Source organism: Acomys minous (assembly GCF_964271855.1).
Source record: "Acomys minous genome assembly, chromosome: 13".
Taxonomy (NCBI): Eukaryota; Metazoa; Chordata; class Mammalia; order Rodentia; family Muridae; genus Acomys; species Acomys minous.
The window spans coordinates 104,847,167-104,859,196 of record NC_140495.1 but is presented as its reverse complement, the minus strand read 5'-3'; the positions used below and the strand labels follow the sequence as shown (position 1 = coordinate 104,859,196).

At 52.1% G+C, this 12,030-nt stretch overlaps 1 protein-coding gene across 5 annotated transcripts in view; it reads left to right on the top strand.

The window, feature by feature from the left end:
• The first annotated feature begins 414 nt into the window (after positions 1-414).
• Positions 415-12,030, top strand: part of AGPAT3 (1-acylglycerol-3-phosphate O-acyltransferase 3) — an 80,914-nt gene continuing 69,298 nt past the window's right edge. For 2 of the 5 annotated variants that reach the window (XM_084752484.1, XM_084752483.1), the window contains exons 1-2: positions 415-622; positions 1,101-1,188. The gene's annotated coding sequence lies outside the window, so the exon portion shown is untranslated. The remainder of the gene's footprint in view (positions 623-1,100; positions 1,189-12,030) is intronic. The other 3 variants (XM_084752481.1, XM_084752485.1, XM_084752482.1) reach the window with 3 other exon arrangements.

The window sequence follows — 12,030 nt, the reverse complement described above, 5'->3', positions numbered from 1 at the left end:
TGAGCCCAGGAACACCCGGTTTCTGGGGGGGGGGGGGGAGCACTAGGAGGACTCCAGGGAACCAATGAGGGTCCCGGTTTGGCTCAGGAACACCCTGAATAAGTTCAAGGGGACAAGGGTATCCAGGCTGGGCCCAGGAACACCGCAGTACCCTAAAAAGACTCCAGAGGGCTGAAAGAGGGTCCAAGCTGGGCCCAGTCGCACCCCAGTGGGACACCGAGAGGACTCCAAGGGGCTGAAGGGGGTCCAGGCTGGGTCTAAGAACATCCCGATGCCCCGGGAGGGTCGAGGCCAGTGCCGCGGAGCGCCCCCCACGTCCCCTCCCCCGCCCGCTGTCCGTTGGCCGAGGCTCCCGCCGCTGCGCCGCGGGCTCGACTCCTCCCCCGCGCGTCCGTCCGCGCGTGTCCCCGCGTCCCCGCGCCCGCCGTCCCGCGCCGGCGGAACTGTGGGATCGCCGCGCACAGGAAGTGGCGGCGGCGCCGAGGCGGAGGGCGGCGATGGGGGCCCGGGGCGGCGGGCGCCGCACTCGCTGAGGCCCGACGCAGGGCCGGGCCGGGCCCAGGCCGAGCGCAGCGGCCGCGCGCAGCCGACGCGGGGACCGCGACCAGCAGGTGGAGTGCAGGTGAGCCGCGCCGCGCCCCGCAGAGCCACCCGAGGTCGCCCCCGCCCGCGGTCGCCGGGCCCCACCGCAGTGGCCGGCTGCGTTCCGCGGGGCGCGCGGCCTGGGGAGCGCGGCGCTTGGAGGCTCCGGGTTCACCGGGCCCCTGTGCGGCCTGCCCGGTTGGCCAGTGCTGTGCAGGGTGCTCGGCGTCCTGGGGTGGGGCGATCGGGAGAGATGGGGGTGCGGGCCCGGGGAGAGGGCCCAGGCGGCCTCCGGTCCTTCTCCGGGGGACCTTGCTCGGCTCCTGGCTTCTCAGACTGGGTAGCCCCACACTTAACTGCGGGACCCTATGGGCTAGTTTCACTTTTTGCTTGCTCTATGCGGAGGGAGGGCTGCAGGTGGGACGACTGGAGGAAGGTTCGAGGGCTCTTTTTTTTTTTTTTTTTTGACTTTGGCGTTGAGACCAAAGGCCGACTGTGAATTTCCACGTTTCACTCAGGCGCTGGGGTCATTCAGTAACCAGAGCCTCTGGAGGAAAACACCTGTCCATGGTGGGCCACCAGGATCCCTGGCGCAGTTGACCCCAGGTACCTAAGACAGGGGGGGTTGTGAGCATTAAGCTAGGTGGAAAATATGTGCAGGATTTCTTTTAACTTTGAGTGAAGTTCAGTGGCACAGGGAAATGGTTTTAGAAATGGCCTTCCAGACCTAACTTTTAAAGCAGTGTGCAAAGTCTTCTCTAAGCGAATACTTAAGAGACTAGGCTCTTTTTCCTGGGAAACGAGAAGGCTACTTGGATTTGAGACAAACTGGAATGACTCGTCCAGAGCCAAGATCTCTCTGGTTCTGGGATTGGACACAGGGTGCCATTTGGGAGTCCTGGGTGTGTGTGGCTGTTGGAAGTGAGTGGGAGCAGCCCTTTCTGCTGTGATGACGTTTGGGAAACTGTGCCCTTTCCGAGAGGTCTCCGTGGGTTGTGCACTTGGTCTCATTTGATCACTTCCTTACAGTGTCTTCCCCTTATTAGATAAAGCACGACCCTTTCTCACTTTGGGAGTTAGTTAGCCTGTAAGGCTGATTCCTAAATTCACACCCTGTACCCTGTGATTACATTGTTTCCAGAGGCAGTTACATGTGGCATTCCCAGCCTCTCTTTGGTCTTGGTGGCGTGTGCTCCTTGGAAGAGCTATGCTTAGCAGGTGGATGTCAGCTGGGTGGCTGAGCTAGCTCAGCCTGGACCTGCTGGAAGCCTTGTGAGTGGCTCCACCTGGGCTTCTCTGTGCAGCCCCACGGCAGAGGATCTAGGTCTTAGAAGTTGCCTCGGGAACGGGTAGGAAGTGGGTTAAACAGTGTCTTCCCAGGGAAGGAAGACAGGAGGGATGCTGCAGTTGAAGAGAGGCCTCTGTCTCACTCTAGGCTGTACCCAGATACAGGCCCAGCACCTGGGAAGGACAGTGTCTGCGTCCTACAGGGGACTGGGGGAAAGAGTCGAAAGTAACTGATCTACTTTGAAAGTTACAAAAGAGCATCCACCACAGGGGCTCTTCTTTACTTCCCTTGTGGGGCTTGTGGCTTCACCCTGTGCTGACAGGTTGGGAGCCACACTAGGGTCTGAGGAACATGGCTAACCACTTGTCCTGGATTGTGTCACAAATTGCCACAGCCAGAATTTAAAATTAAGAGCAAAGGGACGCCCATTTTCTCAGCCCTTACAGGGTAGTAAGTTTGTAAGGTTCATCTCTGGCCCAGTTGGAGACAGGTAGGGCATAGCAAAATCTTTTTATAGTTTGCGGGGCCGGGGGGGGGGGGTGCCGCAAAGCAAAGGTGGAAATTTACTGTTGTTTCAGGGGTCAGAAGGGCAGCATTGATTCAATCTCACTCCTGACAAGTTGATGCTGGCTTACTGGTCCACTTTTGTTTATCCCTCACAAGATGGAGCTGGTACCCCTTTCTCTGAATGTGGCTTTGCTTGCATCCTGCAGCATGACCCAGAGTCACAGCTTTTCAGATCCAGCACTGGGCCCTTGGCAACCCCACTCCCTCTCTTGCCAAAGCACTACCCCTCTCTCCCTTATCCCACACGAATTCCCCCATTCTTTCACATGCTTCTCCCCGTTCCGGCCTTGTGTACACATCTGGGACTTTTCCCATCTCATGCTGTGTCTGGTGAGGTTTGAACAGCTTGTCTCTGGGTGTGACTGGCCCCTTTGGGTCAGCAGCATCTTGTGGACCTGTCTGACATGAGCTCTGTAGCTACTTGGTCTCCTCATTGAGAAGTGTCTGCTGCTATGGGGTTGTGCTAAGTCTTGTTGCTCAGGGACTTCGTGAGGGGTTTCTCTTCAGCCAACTGCAATGAGTCTTTCCAAGTTGTAAAGTGAACAACTGACCTTGCATCACTCCCAGAACAACCCCAGAGTAACTGCAGGGTTAACTTGAGCTTGATAACCTCACCGTGCTTTGTTTCACGCAGTTGCAGTAGTGGCTCCTCTTTGGACAGTCTTGCTGCTTTGTCTAGCACCTGACATGTTCCAATCCTGTTTGTCAAGCAAAGTCCAGGGGTGCACACCTGGACAGGTCTGTGCTGAGTTTCGGGATGGAGAGGCAGGCTGATGGGGTCCATGGATCCTGCTGTCCCTGTGACTGGCTACTGGAATAGCTAGGTGCCTTGTCCATGCCCACCTCTCTCACACATATAGATGGGAAAGACATAGACAGGATGTTTTAGACGTCAGCGGATGTGAGCAGAGGGCAGTCCACGTGTGTCTTTCAGGATGTGACAGATGGAAGCCTCTCATCTGGCTGGAGTGTTTCACGTCACTTAGGACGTGCTAGGTGCTTTTGATGGGAGCAAGGTGCCAGTGGCCCAAAGGCCTGTCCCTCTGTGACCCAGAAGCCATGCATCATTAATGGGCAGTGTCTCTGTTCCTTTTGGGAAGTGGGGGTGAGAGCCATAATAAATGACAGTGGCAGTGAATATAGAGTAATGGTAGAGAGCTACTGCAGGGCACAGTCTCTCCCCAGCCTGGAGCTCGGGCTCTGTCACTGCTGGCTGGCCAGGGCTGCTCTTCCTCTAGCAATTTGCTGACTGGAACATTCAATAGTATATGCTGATACTTCTTTTGCCCATACTTTAAAAACAGATGTATTTATTTCTTTAGTGGGCATGTGTACCTGTGTGAGCACGCATGTGGGTGGATACATGTGCTCAGAGGTCAGCATTGGCTGTCTTCCTCAGCTGCTCTCCACTTTATTTTTAGGAAGATTTATTTTTAATTTGTGCATATGAGTGTTTTGCCTGCATGTATGTAATGACAATACACACTTGTTCTGGTATTGGAGGAGGCCAGAAGAGGATGCTAGATCTCCCAAGACTGGAATTGCAGATTGTTATGAGCCACCATGTAGGTGCTGGGAATAGAGCCAGGGACCTCTAGAAGAGAAGCCAGTATTCGCTCTTAACCTCTTAGCATCTCCTTTTTTTTTTTTTTTTTTTTTTTTTGGTTTTTCGAGACAGGAGACAGGGTTTCTCTATGTATCTTAGGCTGTTCTGGACTCACTTTTGTAGACCAAGCTGGCCTTGAACTCACAGCGATCCGCCTGCCTCTGCCTCCCGAGTACTGGGATTAAAGGCGTGCGCCACCACGCCCGGCTTAACCATCTCTTAAATGGTTAACCAGCTCCTACTTATTTTTTAAGATCTTTCTCTCTCTCTTTCTCTCTCTCTGCCTTCCTCCCTCCCTCCCTTCTCCTTCCCCCCCTCCACCTGTGTATGTGTAGTGTGTGTGTGCGCGCCACATGTGTCCAGGTACACATGGAAGGCAGAGGAGTTGCAGGTGGCTGTGGGTCATCCATGGGAACTGAATTTAGGTCCCCTGTAAGGGCAGAAAGCACCCTCAGCTGCTGAGCTGCCTCTCCAGCCCTGACCACCTTGTTTTCTTAGGCAGGGTTTCTCACTGAACCTGGCGCTGGCTGGGCTGAAGTCTGGCTAGGCTGGCCGGCCTGCCAACAGGCGCCAGGGTCTCCTCCATGTTTCCCTCCCAGCCCCAGGACTGCTGCACTGGGCTTTCTCCAGGGGTGCTGGGCATGTGTGGCCCTCAAGCTGTGTGACATCCCTAGCCCCTGCCTCTACTTTATGTTATACTTTGCTTATATCTTTGCAGTAAAAAAATGTACCCACTGGGCCTATTTTAGATACACTTCCTTTAATTCTCAAAGCAACATTGAAGAGAGGAGTGTCTCCATGTCGTAGATGAGGAGAATGAGGTAGGCGGCCTGGACAGGCTGCTTGGCTGGGTGGGTTTCACACACAGGTCCTGTTGAATCTATAACCTATAGCTGTTGTTTTGTGTGCCAGACCGCCTGGTGCTCAGCACATCCCATATGTGAAAATTCACATTTCTAAAGCAAATTAAGGTGATTAGCTTTATATACAACGTTTGTGCCAAGGTGCCACTGGTTTTTTTGCTTGTTTTGCTTTTGTTTTTAGTTTGGGATCTGACCTTTATTAAGCTTATCCACCAGAGTGGAAATAATGTCTGTACAAAACCAAATGTTTGTTACTATAACTTCTGCATCACAATTAAAATCCAAATAGCTTTTTTTTAAACAGTCAACTGGATCAAAACCCACTGCTTGAGAGTCAATAGCTTCTTTGAAGCCCCAGTAACACTTAAATATGGTTAAGAACTGTCTTACCCTCGTCACTTGCAGAATTGGATTCTCTGACCAAGGTTACGGTTGCTGGTGGTGGTGTCATCCACACATCCATAGGTCTCTGATTGGCAAAGGTGTCACCTGTAAAGGCTACTTCTGCTGTGTTGGGCTCAAAATCGCCAGGTGACATGCAAGTCACAGGCATGTGGTAGGAATGGCATTGAGTTAGGGAGAAAGTGCTCCCTGGCTTTTTCTCCCGCCTCAGTGTGAAAGGCTGCCTATTGACTCCTTACTCACAGCGTGTGCTGATGATCCAGGTACTTTCTATCGATTGATTTCTGACTTAGGCCATCGTCCCAGTGTAATTGGGGTGATTGAGGGAGTGAACCAGCATGCCTCTTTATTAGAGAGACACGGAAAAGAAGCAGTCAGAATACCTCCATGCTGAGGTTCTCACCAGAGTAAGGCCAGTCGTTAGATGACGGCCACATCAGCCAGGGTTACATGGGAAATGGGTGCCATAGTGAAGTTCAAAGCACAAGAGGTCTCCTGGGGACAGTGCTGTGGGTGACAGCATTGGGGTGAGAGCCCCCAGGCAGGTATGTGAGAGGAGACTGACCTGATGAGGAGGAATCTCAGCCGAGGAAGGCTCAAGCCAGCACGGTGTACAGAGGGCCATGACCCACATGTCCCACAGGCTCCACATGTGAGTGCCCCTCTGAGCTGCCTGCTGGGTGCTGGGGGCTCCTGCCTCGCTGGTTAGCTCCCTGGTCATGTTACCTCACCCATCACTGCAGACGGCAGAGAAGTCCGCATGGCAAAGCTCTGGCCACTTCAGAGATCAAGTTTAAAGCTTAATAACTTTGCTTTCTTAGCTTGGGCGTCTCTTGGGGGAAATGCTGGCTCAGGAGGGCTGCATGTTCCATTGACTTATGCATGCTAAGCAAGCATTCTTCTAGCAAGCCAAGTCCCCAAGCTGTCACTTCCCGAGTGCCAAAGTTTAGTAGCCTAAGGTGTCCTGAGTGCCTACGTGCATGTCTGTGCATCACTGAATGCCTGGTGCTCAAGGATGTCAGAATAGGGCCTAGAATGGAGCTGGGGTGAGAACAACGTGAGCTACCATGTGCATGCTGGGAACTGAACCGAGGGCCTCTGGAAGAGCAGCCATCTCTCCAGCCTCAAGTTTAGTAACTTTTTTTTTCAAAGACAGGGTCTCTTTACATAGCTCTGGCTGTCTTGGAACTCACTTTGTAGACCAGGCTGGCTTCAGAATCACAGAGATCCACCTGCCTCTGCCTACCAAATGCTAGTAACTTTTGATACCCAAGGGGGGGGGGGAAGACAAAGCAAAACAAAACAGGGCATGGCAGAAGCTGTCCCTGTTGTTAGCATCATGACACAGGCAGCTTTGGGTTTTAGGAGCAGGCCTGTGGCCTCACAGGCCTCCGTAGTTCTGTGAGGTCTGTGCAGTAACTAGCCGGAAGCTGGCATTAGAAGAGAGTACCATGCAGGGAAACCCCCCACAGTTCTGTACTGACATGGAGTCAGGGGCCAAGTCAGAGCGGGCAGACGTCCTCCCCGGGGTGTTTGCATCTCTCTCCTTCAGCGGTTGGGGACCACAACCTGGCTTCTAGGTGTTTGTTTTCCTGGAGCCCCGACTGCATTATAGCCTACATGCTGGCGAACTTTTGGCTAGAGAGTGTTTCTTTTTGATGAGCAAAGCTACGGGTGGAGATTTTAAGGGCAGATTCCAACAAGGGTCAGGCAGCAAGGGGGGAGTGAGGTATGGGCTGCGCTGAACTTGGCCTGGCTCACCTGACTTCCAGCTACTGACCTCAGTTAACTATGGCCAGACAGTCACAGGACCCAAGTTACTAGTCTTTTGTTCTTCCAAGAAAAATCCTGAAATCTGGACTTGTGCAAGTTTCTATTTTAGCACGAGCTATGCCTTATCAGCAGTGCTGTTGGCCACACTCAGCACTCCACAGTGAGCCTCCAAATTCCCGTCTTCATTTCTTGAGATAAAGTAACCGAGTCAGTGAAATAGACCAAGTGATCTTTCTAGAATACACACACAAGGGAAGCAGCAAATGGTCCTGAGAGCGTTGGTGCACACACAAGCCAAAGAGCGTCCCTCTGTGCTAGTGATACGGGCTCTGTGCATCAGAAGCCCCTATGTGTAACTACTGTGTGTCCCCTGTATGCTCCTCCACCTTGTCCCCTGCGGTGTGTTCCCACTGTGTGTTCACCTACCCTGTCCCCTGTGTGTGATCCCACTGTGTGCTCCCCCATCCTGTCCCCTGTGTATGATCCCACTGTGTGCTCCCTCATCCTGTCCCCTGTGTGTGGTCCTCTATGTGCTCCTCCACCCTGTCCCCTGCGTGCGATCCCACTGTGTGCTCCCCCATCCTATCCCCTGCATGTGGTCCCCCTGTGTGCTCCCCCACCTTGCACCCTGTGTGTGATCCCCCTGTGTGCTCCCCCACCCTGTACCCCATGAGTGGTCCCCCTTCGTGCTCCTTGGCTGGTCATGCTTCCTCCCCTATGACTTTCCTGCTCCTGCTTTGCTGTCTGCTGGTGTGACCTTTGCTGACATATAACGTCTGCCTGGCTTTCCTAGTGTGTCCTCTGGGTGCCTGTCATTGTCCTGGCTCACTGATTCCTTTCCTGCCTGAGCTTATCTTTTTTACTTCATTTATTTTAAAGATCAGATACGTTTAAATTTAATCAAATATCATCTGTCTTTTCTGAGTTGTGTCTGGCACAGCGTAAGCCCAGGCACAGTGCACTCTGCATGTTCTTGTGGAGGTTTTAGGTCCACTTTCCACTCTCCGTCCTTCGTCCCTGCAGAATATCTTTCTGGTGAATGCTGTAATGCTCCATGCATGTTCCCTTATTCCCACGTGCCCTTATTATCTTTGTTGTTTTGGAAAACAGAGTTTTAAAAATGTACTCTTCATATTACTAACCCCTTGCTGATACTATACTGAGATGCAGGTGACTATTGGGTATTGATGTCATGACTAGTCACCTAGCCGTCTCTCATAGTTTGTTGACTTTGGAATCTTCTGCACAAATCGTGACATCTAGGATGACTCTGGCTTTGTGCCTCCTGCCCGGCTCAGGGCCTTGGGATGATGCTCAATGGACAGTGATGGGAATCCTTCTCTAGCCTGGGTTTAGGAAGTGATCCTCCTGTCCTACTGGGCTGTTGATTCAAACATCACTGCTTGATTTTCAGTCCTCCCATTGCTGCTCCTCAGAGCTGGGGAGCCGAGAGTGAAAGGTACAGAGAAGTTGAAATGAAATGAAAGAGATCAAGATGAAAAGTCCACCTTTGTGAGATGCAGAAATGAAGCCAGGGGCGACTCTGGCATAGCCTACCAGGATGGCTAAACTGTGCAAGGCCACCTGGCGTGTGTGCTGGCTGTGCTGTGGGACAAAGAGAATACAAGCGTGCCTGGCACAGGCCCCCCCCCCCCAGACCTGAAGAAACTGTGGGGAGGCTGTGTCAGCCGAGGTGTGTACCTACTGTGTTCCCTTTCAGAGACACAAGCTGAAGTGTTCACAACTGTCTATTAAGGTCAACCCTCTGTACTCTCTAGATTCCTGTTGTCATTAGTAATGGGACAATGACGTGTGAAGTATGCTTTGTGACTTAGCTACCTATAGTCAGCTGTCATCCATGATACTACATGGCAGCCCGCATAAATAAACACTTCATCAGTTTGAAGTTGTGCACTGTTTCAAGTTCTGTGATTCATTCACACCGTCCTGCTCCATCTCAATGTACCTGCGCGGTATGTTCTACCTTCTCATTGGCTACTGAGAGACCCTTTCTATGGTCAGATTCCTGTCATGGTATTATTGTTGTGACAGTAAATTAATAATCACCTACGCTGTTAGAAAAGCCCAGCTCTGGTGCATCTGTGTTTTTGTCTGCGACTTCCGAAGGATTTGTTGGGAGGGAGTGGTGCCTGGTTAGAGGAACAAGGCCCCTAGATACATGTTCTTGGAACTGTGCCTTCCCCGGTTCCTCCTGTGCCCCCTCCCTTTGCTTCCTCTCTGTCAGGGAGCGAGGAACCTCTTTCCTTCATGTGGTTCTACCACTGTGACACTCTGCCCAAGGACATATGGCCAAGCCATAGGTCTGAGCCCTCTGAAACCCTGGGCCAAAGTATCCGTCTTCCTCTAGGTGGTTGCAGTGACAAAGAAATAATACAAGCCCGACATGGTGGTGCATGCCTTGAATCCCAGCACTCGGGAGGCAGAGGCTAGGGAATCATTGTCAGTTCGAGGCCAGCCTGGTCTACAAAGTGAGTACAGGACAGCCAAGGCTACACAGAGAAACTCTGTCTTGAAAAACCCAAAAGAAAAAGAAAAAAAAAAAAAGAAAAAAGAAAGAATACAAAGGTGCTCTGTGTTAAGTACCTTAGAGAGTGCCATGTTCACACAGTGGAAGTGAGAGGCCAGTGAGATGGCTCAGCAGGTAAGCTGCCTGCCACCAAGACCAGCGATCTGAGTTTGATGCCCAGGACCCACATGTGGAAGGTGAGAACTGACTCCTGAAAGTTGTTCTCTGACCTTCATGTTGTGTACTGTGGCACGTGTGTAACACACATGCACATGCACACACGCACACACGCACATGCACGCATGCATTAATATGGAAAAGGGAGTAGGAGACGCTAAGTATGTGCTGTTTGATTCCACTCAGAGCCCACACCCCGGCAGGGTGGTGGCCTCAAAGGCGGAGTGCTCAAGCCGCTTCAGGCGGACGTGATCTCAGTGCTGGCTGCACTGTGTGTTCAGTTTGTGTCACACTTAAGATATGTCACCTGTTTACATATTGTTCCTAAATAGGGAGTGACAGGGGACCTAAAGAAGTTAGCAGTGTAGAAGACAGAGCCCAGAAAACATGTAATTGGAAAGGCAGATGTGTGTGACTTGGCTCCCTGGGCTCCCTGGGGATGGAAACTCAGAGAGGACACTGAAGAGACACTTGACTATGAGGGACGGAAATCAGGCGGCTTCTCCTCAGGAGACGGCGGTGTCCAGGCCTGGGCTTTGAAAGAGAAGGTGTGTGGGTCAGCCATCCTTTAAGGGAAAGGCTCACCTGAGAGCTTAGGGATGCTGCCACACACCTTCCCTGGGAAAGTGATTTCTGGCTGAGACTGTACATGAAGTCACAGGTGTGTCAGCGTGCTGGAGGTGACCAGTGTGCATGGGTGACTGTGGGTCCGAGCCACAGCCAGGATAAGCAGAGAGGAACCAGCTTGGGACTGGGAAAGCTATGTTATAGAGGTTGCACTGATATGGGACAGAGGGGAGAAGAGTCACAGTGTGTCACAGTGACAGTTTGGCTGGGATGCAGCCCAGTGCTTGCTTTACACATTTGAATCCCTGGGACTTCCTGTGCTGGGAAAATGCTGGTGTGGGGCTGTGTTGGGTGCTGTAGATGAAGTAAGTCATAGAAGCCTCCAAGGACAGAGAGCGTGGCTGAAGTCAGGTGCATTGGAAGCCACCTTCTTAGAACAGGTCTCACATCCCTAGGCTGGACACCATCACCCTAGGAGGTGACTCTGCAGGTCTGTCCACAGGGCCACTGCTGGCTGAAGAACAGATGGCTGTGTGCCGAAGAGTCTCTGGGTTCAGCTTCTGGGACAACCAGGATAACAGTTTGGGTGGGATGGAAGGGAAGAACATGTTTTCAAAATTCCTACATGGAAATAAATGATAAGTTCACAGACAGGGCCAGATGGGGGGGGGGAGGGGGCTTTGAGGACTGCGGTGCCTGCTTATCATATGAGAAAAACAAGGCTTGCTTCATGGAAGGCAGAGTTTTCTCGTGTCAAGCGGGTGTTTGGGAGGTTGAGACAGGGGATGGTGAGTTCTGGTCCAGCTTGGGGTATATAGCAAGACCCCATCTCAGTGGTTTTTCCTCTTGTTTCTAAGACTGTCCTCCTGATTTGGCAGAGGCCTTCTCTGCACGTGTGGAGCTGGGCACGGGGACCCCCGCCCTCCCTCCTTCTCTCTTGTGAGCCGTGTGCTGGATCCCGTGCTTCACCAGGAACACCCAGCTTCTCTATTGGCCACAGGGCTTGATATTTATGATGTGTTGAGCAGTCTCTCGTAGGTTTGTTAAAATGTGTTTGAAATTTTTCGTCTGTTTGGAAGTGAGTCTGGCTCCCCCCCTTATCCCCCCCCCTTTTCCCAGCATCCTCCTCATCCTCCTTGTTCTTCAGGCTCTGAGTTGTAATAATTTAGCCCTGAAGCAGGTGGCGGCCTCTTTCTGTGCATAGAAGAGTGGTGGTTGGAAGGAGCCGTTCCCCCAGTAGTCTCCTGCATTTGAAAATCTGGTTCTCAGTTGGTGGGTATTTGGGAAGGACTAGGAGGTGTGGCCTTGTTGGGGAGAGTGTGTCACTAGGGGTGAGCTGTAGGTTTCAAAACCTTGTGACATCTCCAGTGGGCGCTTTGCTTCCTGTTTGTGGATCGGGACGTGAGCCCGCTGCTGCTGCTCCAGGGTCTTGCTTGCCTGCTGCCATGCCCTGTGCCACGATGGCGCTGGGTTCTTATTCCTCTAGAACCATAAACCCCAAATAAGCTCTTCTATCTATAAGTTGTCATGGTGTTTTTTATCACAGTAATAGAAAAATAACTAAGACAGAGCTTGTGTGAAGTTGGAGGAACATGTTTCCTAAGGAGGATCTTAGTCTGTGCCTGGTGAGTATAGATTTTCATGTGTGTGCACACACAGGTGTGCATGTGTGTGGAAG